This window comes from Schistocerca cancellata, chromosome 4 (genome assembly GCF_023864275.1).
Source record: "Schistocerca cancellata isolate TAMUIC-IGC-003103 chromosome 4, iqSchCanc2.1, whole genome shotgun sequence".
NCBI lineage: Eukaryota > Metazoa > Arthropoda > Insecta > Orthoptera > Acrididae > Schistocerca > Schistocerca cancellata.
In genome coordinates, this window is record NC_064629.1 from 76,764,504 (window position 1) to 76,779,870 (window position 15,367).

Genomic DNA, 15,367 nt, shown 5'->3' on the forward strand with positions numbered 1-15,367 from the left:
CCATGCCCGAGGGAGGACTTGAACCTCCACTGGGACCAGCCGCACAGTCCATGACTGCAGCGCCTTAGACCGCTCGGCTAATCCCACGCGGCACTGAGTTTGTTGGTACCTAATTGTATGGAGTAATTTTAGGTGACAGCACTAAGTTTATGTGTGGTAGAATATTTTGTACTGATCTCTTGCTCACAGTGCCAGCAAAATCGGGCTTTTGACTAACCAAGAGAAAACCGAATATATGGAAATAGGTAGAGTCATAAACCCAAATCCTTACTTTGAAATTGACCAACATTCTAAATTCAGAAATGTTCTCCAGTTTAAATACCTTGGATCACGTTTCAGCAGTAAAAATATCATAACAATGGATATAAATGAAAGAATAGTCTCTGGGTCAAGATGTCTGTTCTCACAAAGCAACCCACTTAAAAGTAAAGCTTTGTCAATCACCACAAAGATGAAGATATATAACATTATCATCTGCCCCATAGTACTGTATGGTTCAGAAAGCTGGACGCTTACAAAGAATGAAAGAGAAAAATTGAATGCTTTTGAAAGAAAAGTAATGAGAAAAATCTGGGTACCTGTGTTGGAGAATGGCGTATTGAGAATTCAAAAGAACAATGAATTTTATCAGTTAATGAAGCAACCCACTATCATGCAGAAATTAAAAAGTATGAGACTGCAATGGGCTGGACATGTGGCCAGAATGGAAAACAGTAGAATCACCAAGAAAGCATTTGAAGGAACTCTCCAGGCAACAAGACCATTGGGCTGACCTCGTACAAGGTGGAAAGATGACATAGAGAAGGACATCACAGCATTAGGAATTTCTGTAGGCTGGAGAGAGGCTGCGGGAGGTAGAAGGGGGTGGAAGCAGATCACTGATGCAGCACGTGGTCTACAGAGTCTGTGATTGCTGAGGGGAGAGAGAGAGAGAGAGAGAGAGAGAGAGAGAGAGAGAGAGAGAGAGAGAGAGAGAGAGAGAGAGAGAGAGAGAGAGAGAGAGAGAGAGAGAGAGAGGAGAGGGAGAGAGAGAGAGAGAGAGAGAGAATATTTTGTTGGCCAGTTAGAGCTGCAGCTGGGTGAAGGGAAGCTCACTGGACATAGATGGCAAAATAGTCACTTTATTGGTGTCAGGTCAGATAGCAAGGGAGGGACACAGGCACAGGTATTTCAGTGTGGCCTGGGAGACTTTGTCGCTGCTTTCATGCAGAGGGAGGCATGCTGGTGAACATGGCCTGAACAGCAGGGGACCACTCCAGCCATGTGCAGAGGAGGTCTCTTAGTGAGTCACAGAACATTGTCCCAAAGGTTTGCAGAGAGATAAACACTGGGTGGATTTCATGGACCTTCCCATACGAGCAGAGAAAAGGTGCTTTGTTTGGAAATCTGACTGTTACATCAATGATGTACCAGAAATTGTCTGTTCTCTGTCATAGCAAGTAATAATGAAAGGAATTTGCCCATCTTCTGGAGGAGGGTGTACTGAGAAAGGAGAATTATGTGTTTGGCATAAAGGAGTGCTGCTCATTTTGATTGGTAGGTAGTTTTTTTTTTCCATGAAGTGAGGGAGATGAAGATCTGGGCTTTGGCCAGGAGTCATGTTAGATTGTGGTTGTGGGTTTTGATCTGCAGAAAGCTTAATAGTCCTGGGACAGGAGGAGGAGGAGGAGGAGGAGGAGGAGGAGGAGGAGGAGGAGGAGATCCACAGTTCACGTCAATGTAAAAGCACACTGGTGGCTGCATTGCAGACTCTTGCAGGTGTAAAGTAAGCATATTGCAGGGCTGGCATATGATGAGCCTTAGAGGTGAATTTTCACCATCCACATAATGCTTTTTTAAACAGTTGTAGTCACAGTTTAATGTGTGCATGTCACAGTAGCTTGCAGCTTTGTGGTTTACAATCACTGGCAACTGAAGTAAATTCAGTTAGCTCATGTTATCCACATTTAAAGTCAGAGGTGTAATTGATTTTCCATGTACTCCCCCACTTTTTCAACTATACATTGGTGCATACTTTGTCATTAGACAGGTGCTTGAGTGTGATCAATGTTGTTTATTTTTGTTTATGTCTGATGTCATTCTTGTTCTTTTGTAATAACTATATAGTTATCTTAAATATTGTGTCTTATTCCAGAAGATTCCATTCCTTGATCATTTATTAGTTTTGTTAATTAATGTGGGAGACAATAGTAGTATTTTGGAGTGTAATGCATTGTATCAATTTCAGCTTCACTGCTCAGGGCCCAAAATCAGTCATTTAGATATAAATCTTCCATTGAATTTAATTTCACAATGGGGTAGCTGAAGGATGGGTCAGTGCCATAGAATACTCTGGAGCAGAAGTTCTGTTTAGGTATTACCAAATTGTATATCGATGCTGTACACCTCCACTCATGAAAGCAGACACTACTGCTGTGGGCTGTCTTCTGCAATAAGAATCTTGGTGGATTTCCATGCCAACTGGCATATGCTGCCTTGAGCTGCAGAGCCATGCCAAAATGGTACATATCCTGCCATGGACTCAACCTGTCACCATTCCTGCCCAGCTGCTGGCATGAAACAGGCTACTGGATGCTTGCTGCATCATCACAGCCATATTTGCATTGCTACAAAAGTTGTAGTTAATTCTCCAATAAAATGTATGTCTAATAAAGATGTTTCCTTGAGCAACCATTGTTTATCATCCTGACGACAAGCCACCATCTTAACTCAACCCAGCCACCATAGAGGTCAACCACTCTGTGCCACTAAACCACAGTGTTGTAGCCACCACCATCTCCATTGAAAAATGAAGGCATTGTGATGATTTTGAGAATGACAAAAAACAGCCCAAAGCCATCAGACTGTGCTGCACTTGCCTTGTGTAGTGAGTCTGATGAATATGAAAGTACATTCCCAAGTCTTTACCACCCTGTAATACTAATCATTCAAAACTACTACAGAATTTTCCAAGTTCAAAGGTCTCCTTATGAAAATGAAGGTATCTTAACAGTCAGCCAGATACTAGCACAGAAGTTGTTAAAATTGTGCTGAGTCTTACCAGAAATTAAAATAATCCCCACACATTGCTGACTCATTACCCAGAATATTGCTTGAAAATCATCACTGCCAACTGACACAGATTCCTTCTGAACTGGCATCCAAACATATAATAGAGGGTGTGCAGAATAATGTGGTCAGTAGATACACAATTGACTCATATTTTTTTGTAAATATTAAGTAGAGGACTTCCATGCCCATCATCCAAAAAGATCTACTGTCACCTTTGCTTTGGTTAGTATTATAGTTGCACTGTACCAAAACTACAATTTAGTAGAGTGTGATGTAGTGAATGTTAGGATTACAAACAGTATCGGTAGCGTAGGTAGGGAAAGGAACATAAATTAATGTGTTAGAGAGAAACTGAGAACCAACAACTTCTCTCGCTCTCTCTCTCTCACTCACTCACTCACTCACTCACTCACTCACTCACTCACTCACTCACTTTTTCACATAATTAGAACCACAAATCATTCAACGTTAGTCCATAGTGTATATTATATCCATATAATTGCTTTTATAAGTAATAGAAATTAGGCTTTTATGCAACCAAATAAATTACTTTCAATGCAAGTACAGTTTACATGCACAAAAATAAAAAACTATGTATTATTGTTGTTGTTATTTTATACTCAATAGAACATTTTTCATTATGATGAAAGGTAAGAGTTCTCTTCTGATAAATGCAAAAGTTGTTCTGAATAACAGAAACGTGTTTTATATAAGTCTGATGAGGTACTGAAATGATGATGATATATTTTTTATTATTATTTCTTTTTCTTGGGGAAACTGCATTTTATAGTGGTCTAAGATATGTTTCCATTGTTTTCTTCATTTTTATAACAACATTCCTCTGTTTTACATGATGAATCAGCAATTTTTGAATTAACCTGTATAAACATTCACAATTTGTTTTGTGATTCATACTGTTTACTTTTAAGTAACAGACAGGTGGATAGCTATGTAGGACAAAAATATTTTGTAGGTTACCCAGCCCTTTATATATATCCTCACTCAGTTTTTAGATGGTTCACTGCTTCCAGTTTATAGGGAAATCTAGTAAGACACTAATTGTATATGTAAAGAAAGCAATCCTTATGAGGTACCACCTGGCACATATGCATCACACCTAATGTACAGGTAATGTGGGTACAGCCTTAACTGACCAGAGCTATTAGGAAAATTACCAAAGTCCACACTTACGAAAATCTACAGCAGCTTATAGTAGTTTTTAATATCTAAAGAGAATTCCACTGATAATGCAACAAAAATAGAGATTCATTTTCACCTGAATTGTTAACCATTTGTAACTTTCATATAAACATCAAGTGGTGAATTTTGAAGAAAACCTACATTTCTTCTGTTGCCATGTTAAAATTTGGTTCTTTCGCCAAAACTCAGTGCAATTTACACAGTACCACCTCACCAATGAGTTGTGCAGGCAAAGTTGCAACAGAATCCTGAAACAGTGGTTTATTAAGTGAGGAATTGAAGTCAAGTAAGGTCAATAGCTTAAGTAAAAGCACATCCTCAGTACAAAAATAAAGATGTTATGTCCTCATTTATATTGTTCCAAAACCCACAGCAGTTCTTGTTTCATCAGCAATTGACAACCTTTAAAAATTACATTGTTTCATCCAAAGTCTGTAGTTAGTGAAATAACACAGTAGGTAATGAAGTTTTGCATATTACCCGTATGGAAAAATACTCTCCTCTTTGTGTGCTATCATTTGCCAAAATCTTTTTTGGTATCTTAAACCATATGTGAAATATGAGAAATGTTATGGATATTTCATTCTGGCTTTATCCCTTGCGAACATGATTGCAAACGAGTATGCTGCTTAAAATCAATTTTCTCGAGATGGGTGACAATAGAGATCTCCACCCAAGTCTAAAGAAAAATTCAATGTGTTAGCTACATTTCATATGCAGTAACATATGATGTAATATGTATCAAACACAAAATCATACCAACCCCTATTTTTGACTGCAAATTATTTCGAATTTTGCACAGTATCTTACTGAAATGCAAACATCACAATAACTAGACCATTAACAAATAACTTTAATATGAAGGTGACATAAAAACCTATAAGTAATGCAAAAATGAGATTTTTTACCAGTAGTTTATGTAAAATCATTTGATAAAGATTGCAGGCCACGAACCTTGATTCTGTCAGTGAATTGTGTTGCCAGCTAGCCGAAAGTGAGAAAGCAATGGTGACCATGGCTTCCAAACAACTGAATGTACTAGCACAGTGCTTTGGATGAAAATTCATTACTATTTACCGGCCACTGTATCCTGTGTGGACTCTGAAAAAAAATTGTCATTAGTGCTGCTCTCCCACATTTTCATTTAAACCACAAATTTAATAACATGGACCACTATTCAAACAAATAAACTTGTAGGACACTTGCAGATGCTAAGAGGAGTACCTCTATTGGCTGTACCTTTTGAGACCTGGCTTGGTGACATATGTTAAACAATACATGAATAATTAATTAAATTATGAAACACAGGCACATACTACTTATTAATAAATATGCAGAAACACGTTAAAATACATTCAACACATTAACACCGCTGTATTCATATAAAGCATTTTTCTGCACTCATTATTGTTGTGCTATCAGATTATACAGTAGAGGCACCCAGTTCTAATGACTTTGTGTCTTTATTAATTACCATTGTAACTGGTTACCCAAGTTACTACTGAATCAAACGTAAGACTGAATATTTTACATAAGGAAAAGTGAAAGTTTCTAGTTTTCATGTACTGGTTCATATTCTGTGCAACAGTGGAAGGCTCAAAGTTCTGGCATGAGTTTGTATACTTAGTATTAACTGATGAGGCTATAACTGTAGTTGTGTGATGGCCAACAGCGAAAGATTTTCAGTGGCATTACTTGACCCCTTCAGGTATACTATTTGTGTAGATATTTCATAGACTCAATAGTGGCAAGAACAAGATTTTGGCCAGTTTGATAAGTAGCCAGGTACAGGAACATTTTCAGCATAGTCTTCAATTTCTGGAAAGCCGCATCGCATGACGCGTACTAGTGAAAAGGCACGTTTTTATGCAACAGGCGATGTAACGGCTGAGCCACCAAAGCAGCAGATGGTAAAAACTTGTGATAGTATGATATTTTCCCCCAAGAAGGCCTGCAGTTACTTAACAGATGTAGGGCGAGGAAGGGCATCGACCACAGCGACAGTTTGCTGAAGCGGACGAATACCATCCCGAGAGAGTTGAAACCTCAAGTACGTGATAGATGCCTGAAAGAATGTTGATTTCTGAAGATTACACTTAAGACTGGCAGTCTGTAAGACATGAGAAAGTGTGTGGAGATTTTGAAGATGGTCGTCAGTGGTGGAGCCAGTGACAACAATGTCATCCTGGTAATTTATACACCAAGGGACAGTGAGCAATAATTGTTCCAAGAATCGCTTAAAGTGAGCAGGGGTGCTGGCAACCCCGAATGGCAATCGTTGGTATTGATAGAGGCCGAAAGGCATGTTAAGGACCAGAAACTGCCGGGAAGCAGCGTCATGAGGAAGTTGATGATAAGCTTCTGACAGGTCAAGTTTAGAAAAATACTGGCCTCCAGCAAGTTTAGTGAACAATTCTTCAGGTCAAAGCATAGGGTAAGTGTCAATAAGGCATTGAGCATTTACAGTGGCTCTGAAATCGCCACAGAGATGAATATCACCATTTGGCTTAGCAACAACAACGACAGGAGAGGACCACTCACTGGAAGTGACAGGAAGCAAGACCCCTGAAGCAGTGAGATGATCCAGTTCCCGTTTGACCTGATCACGAAGGGCCACAGGAATGGTTCGAGCCCAAAAAAACTTAGGCCGAGCAGTGGGTTTAAGCATCATATGAGCTTCAAAGGCATTTGAATGGCCTAACCCAGGAGAAAAAGGGACAAAAATGTCGTCAACAAGGAATCCAACTGAGCATAAGGAATAGCATCAGAGACTATATTGACAGTCATCTATGGAGAACCCAAAAACGCGAAAGGCATCGAAACCAAAATGATTCTCCGTGTTACTATGGTCAACCACAAATATGGGTACAGTGCGAACGACAGATTTGTAAGATACCTCAACATCAAATTGTCCCAAGCGAGAAATCTTCTGTTTATTGTAAGTCCGTAATTGCCTTGTGACAGGTGACAGGATTGGAGAACCCAACTGAAAATACATCTGAGAATTGATTATAGTGGCAGCAGAACCAGTATCCACCTGCATGCGAATATCTCGACCAAGTATTTGGACAGTGAGCAATAACTTCCCTGAAAGGGAAGAAGTACAATTGACAGACAACACAGAATCAGAATCAGTGTCATGTTCAGGAACATCATGTATGTGGTCGGATTTTCAAACGGATGACACATGACCCTTTTTTCTTTTCTTTTTTTTTTTTTTTTTTTTTTTTTTTTTGCATTTGTGACACACGACCCAATGTTGTGGACAATCTTCTCATGAATGTTTCATAAAACACCACGGACATGAAGGAAGTTGCTGTGGGTTTTGCTGCAGTTTCTTAGAGGTTTGTTTACAGTTAGGCTGAGGCTGTGCTTGGAAGCGTACTGCAGCCACGTTGGCCGGCGGGGACATGTGACACACTCTTCGTCAACATCGCACAGAGTTGTATTTCCCCACCGTCGCCCCATGACTCTATTTGCGCTCCAGTGGTGCAAGAAATTTCAAAAGACTGAGCAATGGATAGGACTTCATCTAGAGTTGGATTTGCCAACTGAAGGGCACATTGCCTAACTTCTTTGTCGCGTGCCGATCGGATAATAGCATCCCGTACCATGGAATCGGCATTGGATTCTTTGTGAACTTCAGTAACAAATTGAAACTTTCTACTGAGGCCGTGAAGTTCAGCAGCCCAAGTGTGATAGGATTGATTTGGTTGTTTTTGACAATGATAAAAGGCATCACAAGAGGCTACCACATGCATTTGCTTTTGAAAATAGATGGACAGAAGTCAGCACATTTCAGCAAAGGACAAAGACGCAGGATCTTTCAAAGGAGCCAATTGCGGCAACAACCGATACATTTGAGGTGAAATCCATGAAAGGAACAGAGACTTACATGTTTGGTCATCCGCGACATGAAATGCCAAGAAGTGCTGTCGAAGATGTTTTTCGTAATCAGACCAGTCTTCCGCCGTCTCGTAAGGAGGAAAAGTAAGTAGAGAGGACAACGAAGGACGCCCCACATTTGATGCCATGACGAAATCACGAATCGCATTTGTGAGAAGTGATTGCTGTTCTATGAGACCTTGCAATAGTTGCTCTAAAGTAGCCATGGAAACATGTGGGTCAACGATGGAAAAGAAAAATCCCATCCTCTTTGCCAATTGTAATAACTTCAAGTTGAACAAATATGTTTCAAGGAAGATGCAATACATAAAAGTCACAAATCAAGTAAACAGAGTAAGACGTGTGTACACTTTAACAGTCAAATCATAACTGAGTCCAAGTCTAGTGGCCGCTGGCTGGCTGGCCGCTTAGGTGGCGCTGCTGCTGCATGGCTGGCAGACAGCGCCGCATGTAGAGGACGCGTGTAACTGTGTGGCGGCACTTTGAAAGATTGGTGAGTCACAACACTACCATTACAGGCCATGTTCACAAAAGAAGCATTGTGCTAGAGTTTCCCCTCTTTCCAGACTTGTGGACAACTGCAGTATGGGTCTTCTCCTAACTGTGGTATGTTCCTTCCTGCCTGGGTGTCTCATGTAGTCTGCTTTTGATATGTTTATGTTTACCTTGCATATGCATTGTCCTACACCAGTCTTATGTCTACAGAGCGTTCCCTCACAGATGCCAGACTTACAGCAGTGGGCATAATCTTACAAACTTCATATGACAAAACTAAAAAAAAAAAAAAAAAAAAAAAAAAAAAAAGGAATACAAACAAATGTTCATGTGTTAATCAGAATTTGTACTCCGAAATTCCAAATAACTTTAAAATTTAGGACCCATAGTAAGTTTTTTAAAAATCATTTTAGGAACAAAAGCATCCAGAAAGCAATAAAAAAATCATATTTGTAGAAAGGAAAAATCCTCATTGTATGTATGGGAATCATACTTGTGGGTGGAAAGCATACAGCTAGTTGCCTAAGAACTAAGTAGCCCATTCTACTGTTTTGAATATTGTGTAAACTGTTATACTGTGGTGAAGTTATTCATCAATAGTAATAAAGCAACATTTGCTTTAACTGTTCTTATAGCTTGTGAAGACATTTCCTGTATATTGTTGCTAAACTGGTATCTGTCCAGTGCAAGTAATACTCTTTCGTCTCTTTGAGCCATTTCTTCCAGATTTGTTCCCTTAATGTAAATTTTTATTTGTGTTACTTCTGTATATCATCATGGATATCATTACTTCAGAAAAATAGTGGGCCTGGGACACTTTTTTCTGTGTGTCAATTTCTAGGAAGTGTATATTGGACTCTGCAGCTGATATTTCTACTTTCCAGTACCTTTTTGATAATTGTAGGTTGGTTCAGAAAAATTGACCGAGTTTCAAATGTTTATAAATGTGTAACCATAAGTCAAATTTCAGTGAACTATATATCATTTTAAAATAGTAAAATAAGTTTTCAAATGGGACCACAAGAGCATTCATAAAGTTGCAGCCACTAGAACAGTCTTAGCTTTCATTAACTTTAATTTTGAAGAAAGTGGTTATTATGAAGTATATAGTTTGATTTCAGTAAAACCAAACTTGTGTTCCTTTGGTCATGATTCCAGCATTTCCCTATCAAAAGAAAAAAAAATGTTGTTAGAATAAAATAGAGCTCATGTAAATGTTTCTTATTGGATGTGAACATCACACAAATTAGGGAGTATTTTGATTTCAAGTCATGGAAGTCAACAAACAGGATGAACAGAAAACTTAGACTATTGCATGCATCACTCTGGTGTGATTTGAGAAGCAGTTTACTATTCAAATCATTTGCACAAACACTTCATAAAAAATGACAAAGTAAAGTAAGCAGAATTTTTTGAATGTATGCTATGAAACATGGAATGTGTTGATAACTCCCTACCATATGTTAATGATGAAGCATGTTTTACAATGTCTGCATTTCAAGACACCAAAATTTCCACAAAACAATTGAACATGAAATGGGTTTCCCAAAATGTAATGGGATTTGCAAAGTACCAGTACCGAAAGTTTATGGATATTTCTTTTTCAATGAATATGGCTTAATATATCTGTGACTGTTAATGACTGCTGATAAAGAAAACGGGTGCAGTTCGCAGTGCAAATATAATCATGGCAATGCAGTTAGTGACTCCTTCAATGAACTCTGTAATTCTTCCACAAAACATACACTAAAGTGCTATGTGATTTTACTCAGAGACAGCCATAGAAGAAAGCTAGGTGAAATCTTAATAACTCAAACAATCATCTTGAAGTGACCAGTGTTGTGAAACCCAGCATGAAAACAAAAAACATTGTACAAGGCGCTGACTTGAAAGGTAAAATGCTGCATAGCAATGATTTCTTACTTTGTGTAAGTGGTGCAAAGGATGTGGGAAGCAATGAAGGTGGTGTCTCCATTGAAGCTCTGAAGAATTTCATTGAAGAAAATAAGTAGAAAAACATGATTGTTGCTACTGTCCTTCATCGATACGATCTGATCAACAACTCATGTGTGAACAAGGAAATAAAAAAAAAACAAATATTATAATTAGGGCACTATGTTTAAACTATGGAAATTGTTCAATTCTATGGTGCCTAGTGTGAAAAAATTGATTGGGTTGATAAACTTGTATGTGAGATGATTTTTCAAATAGCTGTAATAAGAATAAAGCTTAAAAATAGCAGTTGAATAATAGCAAGCATGTGCAGATCCCCTAACAGTAACATGGAAGAATTTTTCTGTCATTTAAAGGAACTTGTTGACAAGCTCTCACCTTGTAAAAGACAGACTATAGTAGTAGGGTTGTGAACATAGATTCCTTAACTAATAGTATAAATTATCTTAGATATATTGATATTTTACAGTCCTATAATTACACCCATGTGAATTCAACACCAACAAGAATTACATGTGACTCTCGGACATGTATTGACCATGTTATTATGAACTTAAGAAAGGAAGATCTTGTAGTTAGAACTGTTGAGAATCACATTTCAGATCACAGTGCATTAGTCCTGAACTTCATAAGAAAAAGAAATAGTATCTGATGGAGACCTATTTACCTACAAAAGAAAACTTGAGTATTGTATGTTAAAGGAAACTCTGCCACAGATAAATTGGCATCAGGTAGATCTATATGAAACAGAAGATTTTAATGAAAAGTGACAAATTTTATACAACATTAACCCATTGTCTTAATCAAGTGTGCCCAGTGGTAAAAATACTTAAGAAAACTGACAACTCCAGGAATCATAAACTTCCCCCTAACATGATAAAATTAAAGGAAGATATGAAGGATTTATACATTCTTTTTAGAGACACCAAACTGCAGTACTTCCAATATAAATACAAAGCCTGTAGGAAAACCTACAGGGAAGCACTTAAGATATTAAAAGCACAGATGCATGCTGAACAGATGAGGCAATCTAGTAATGTTAACAAAATAGTGTGGGTTGTAGTAAATGTGGAAAATGAAGGGAGTGACAATGTAGTGTGCAATAACATAATAAGTGAATGAAAAATTGCTGACTGACCCAAAGAAAGTATGTGAGAGATTCATAGACCAGTTTAGTAAGATGAGTAAGGAGGATGTGATAAACCCACCACAGGTGCTAAATCCCAATAATGTTAGCAATTCATTCTTCCTGGGGTGTGTTACAACATTGGGAATTCTGAAAACCATTTCCAACTTAAAATTAAATACATCCAGTTGCTGGGATGACATCTCAGCGAAATTCCTGAAAGAATGCTTTAATGAATTAATAAAGCTACTACAACATTTAATAAACAGTGCTTTCAGTCAGGGGTCGTTTCCTGACCTGTTAAAAGTCACTGAAATAATACTGGTGCTTAAAAAGGGGATAACTACAGATATACAAAATTATAGACCTCTTTCACTGACATCACTACTTAGTAAGCTGTTGGAAAGGCTACATCTAGATGAACTTGAATCATTTTTCTGTATGTACAATTGATTAAAAAACTGTCGGCATGGTTTCACGAAGGTCTGGCCCACAATAACAGCTATAGCTACATTTTTGCAAGTGGTATTGAATAAACTTGATGATGGAAACAAAGTTATTGGCACCTTTTTAGACCTACCCAAAGCTTCTGACTCTGTAAATCATTCTGTTCTTCTACATAAATTAGAAACTTATGGAATCAGAGGAGTTGCTTTAGATTTTTTAAGATCCTACCTTGCTGATAGGAGACAATGAGTAAAGCTGTATAATGCAACTGGGAGACACACACAAACAGTAAAATCATCTTATAAAATTCTTAACTCTGGAGTCCCTCAGGGAAGCATTATTGGGCCTTTTTTGTTTATTGTGTACATCAATGACATAATAATTCCACAAAATTCGAACCTAGTAAATTATGCAGATGATACCTCCTTCATAGTGCATTTTTTACTGGAAGACATTTTTGTAACAGATTGCCAAATAATATAAAATTGTTAAAAGGAAACGTATTTAAGACAAAATTAAAGCAACTGTTAATTGATAAATGTTTGTAATCCACCAGGGATTTTTAATGTTTATTGTGTATAATTTCTCTTTACTTCTAAACTTTTTTAATGTTCTTGTGTTTGTAAACTGACTATACTCATGACTATTAAGTTAGTATGCAAAAATAAGCCATTTATTTATTTATCTAGTACTTTTACAGAACAGGCTTCTTTCTAAAACCGATAGATATGTGAAGATTTTCATTTTCCAACTCCATGAGGCTTCAACCAGTTGGCTCAGAGATGCCTGCCACTTTCTAAGTAAATGTCTAGTTTAATGATGGATAGATTGCATATGGAAAGCAAATTTTCTATTAATGTCTACTGATATAACACACACACACACACACACACACACACACACACACACACACACACACACACACACAGAGAGAGAGAGAGAGAGAGAGAGAGAGAGAGAGAGAGAGAGAGAGAGAGAGAGAGAGAGAGAGAGAGAGAGACAAATATAAGTTTAAGGACATAAATGCTTATCCTGTTGAGAATGGTCTTTCAGATCATGGTGCACAGCTAGTTACAGTACATGACATAGCTCCATGCAGTATATCAAATCAGACTTTCAAAGCAGTGCGTTCAATTAGCAATATAAATATTGCAAACTTTAGGGAAAGCCTACAGCAGCTAGACTGGGATAAAGTGTATAAGGAACCCGATGCAAACTTCAAACTTCAAATATAACTTACTTCACGATACATTTTTAAGGGTATTTGAAAATTGTTTTCCCAAGAAAATAGTTAAACATAATTCCAAGAAAACATATAAAAAACCTTGGCTAACTAAAGGAATAAGAATATCTTGCAACCATAAAAGAGAACTGTATCCAGCAGCAAGAGGGAGTACTGGCCCCGAAATTGTTCAATATTATAAAAACTATTGTGCGGTACTAAGAAAAGTTATTAAAAAGTCCAGAAGCATGTGTATCATGTCTGAGATCAGTAACTCTGATAATAAAATTAAAGCAATTTTGAATATTATTGAAAGGGAAACAGGGCAACCAAGAGCACAGGAAGACTTTAGTGCCATAAAACTGAATGACAAGTGTACTAAAAAACAATCAGTAATTGAAAATATTTTCAATAATCATTTTTTAAGTGTTGTGGAGAAAATAGGATCTAGATCTTCACTAGAAGAGGCAAGGCTACTAATAGAAGAGGCCATACCTGTGCTGTTTGAAACAACTGTAATTCCACCAACCTCCCCCTCTGAAATCAGTAAAATAATAAACTCACTGAAAAGTAAAAGCTCTTACGGAATTGATGGCATTTCCAGAAAGCTTGTTCCCCACAGGTAAGTAGGATTCTCAGTCACGTATGTAATAGCTCTTTGGAGCAGGGTGTTTTCCCTGATAGACTGAAATATGCCATTGTAAAACCATTGCATAAAAAGGGGGATATGTCAGATGTCAACAACTACTGCCCAATCTCTCTTCTGACAGCTCTATAAAAAATGTTTGAAAAAGTAATGTATTCAAGAGTAGCCTCCCGTATTTGTAAAAATAAAGTACTAACAATATGTCAGTTTGGTTTTCAGAAAGGCTTTTCAACAAAAAATGTTATATACTCTTTCACTGATCTAATATTAAATGCTCTGAATAACCGGACATCACCCATTGGTATTTTTTGTGATCTCTCAAAGGCCTTTGATTGTGTAAATAATGGAATTCTTTTAGATAAGCTAAATCATTATCGTTTGAGGGGGACAGTGCACAAATGGTTTAATTCATACTTAACTCAAAGAATGCAGAATGTTGAAATAAGTGGTTCATGTAATGTTAAAACAACAGCTGATTCCTCAAACTGGGGGGGCTATCAAGTACGGGGTCACACAGGGTTCGGTCTTAGGTCCTTTACTGTTCTTGATATACATTAATGACTTACCATTCCACATTGATGAAGATGCAAAGTTAGTTCTTTTTGCTGATGGTACAAGTATAGTAATAACATCCAAAAACCAAGAACTAAGTGATGTAATTATAAATGATGTTTTTCACAAAATTATTAAGTGGTTCTCAGCAAATGGACACTCTTTAAATTTTGATAAAACACAGTATATACAGTTCCATACAGTAAATGGCACAACTCCAGTAATAAATATAGACTTTGAACAGAAGTCCATAGCTAAGGTAGAATTTTCAAAATTTTTAGGTGTGTCCATTGATGAGAGGTTAAACTGGAAGCAACACCCTGATGATCTGCTCAAACGTCTGAGTTCAGCTACGTATGCTATTAGGGTTATTGCAAAGTTTGGTGATAAGAATCTCAGTAAATTAGCTTACTATGCCTACTTTCATTCACTGCTTTCATATGGCATCATATTCTGGGGTAATTCATCGTTGAGTAGAAAAGTATTCATTGCTCAAAAACGTGTAATCAGAATACTTGCTGGAGCCCACCCACGGTCATACTGCAGACATCTATTTAAGGATCTAGGGATCCTCACAGTATACATATTCACTTATGAAATTTGTTGTTAATAATCCAACCCAGTTCAAAAGTAATAGCAGTGTGCATAGCTATAACACCAGGAGAAAGGATGATCTTCATTATGCAGGGTTAAATCTGACTTTGGCACAGAAAGGGGTAAATTATGCTGCATTATGCTGCCACAAAAGTCTTTGGTTACCTACCAAACA

The 15,367-nt window shown here is 37.5% G+C and overlaps 1 protein-coding gene across 3 annotated transcripts in view; it reads left to right on the plus strand.

Moving 5' to 3' along the window:
- Window positions 1-15,367, plus strand: part of LOC126184668 (muscle calcium channel subunit alpha-1-like) — a 601,154-nt gene that overhangs the window by 180,379 nt on the left and 405,408 nt on the right. The window lies entirely within an intron of this gene.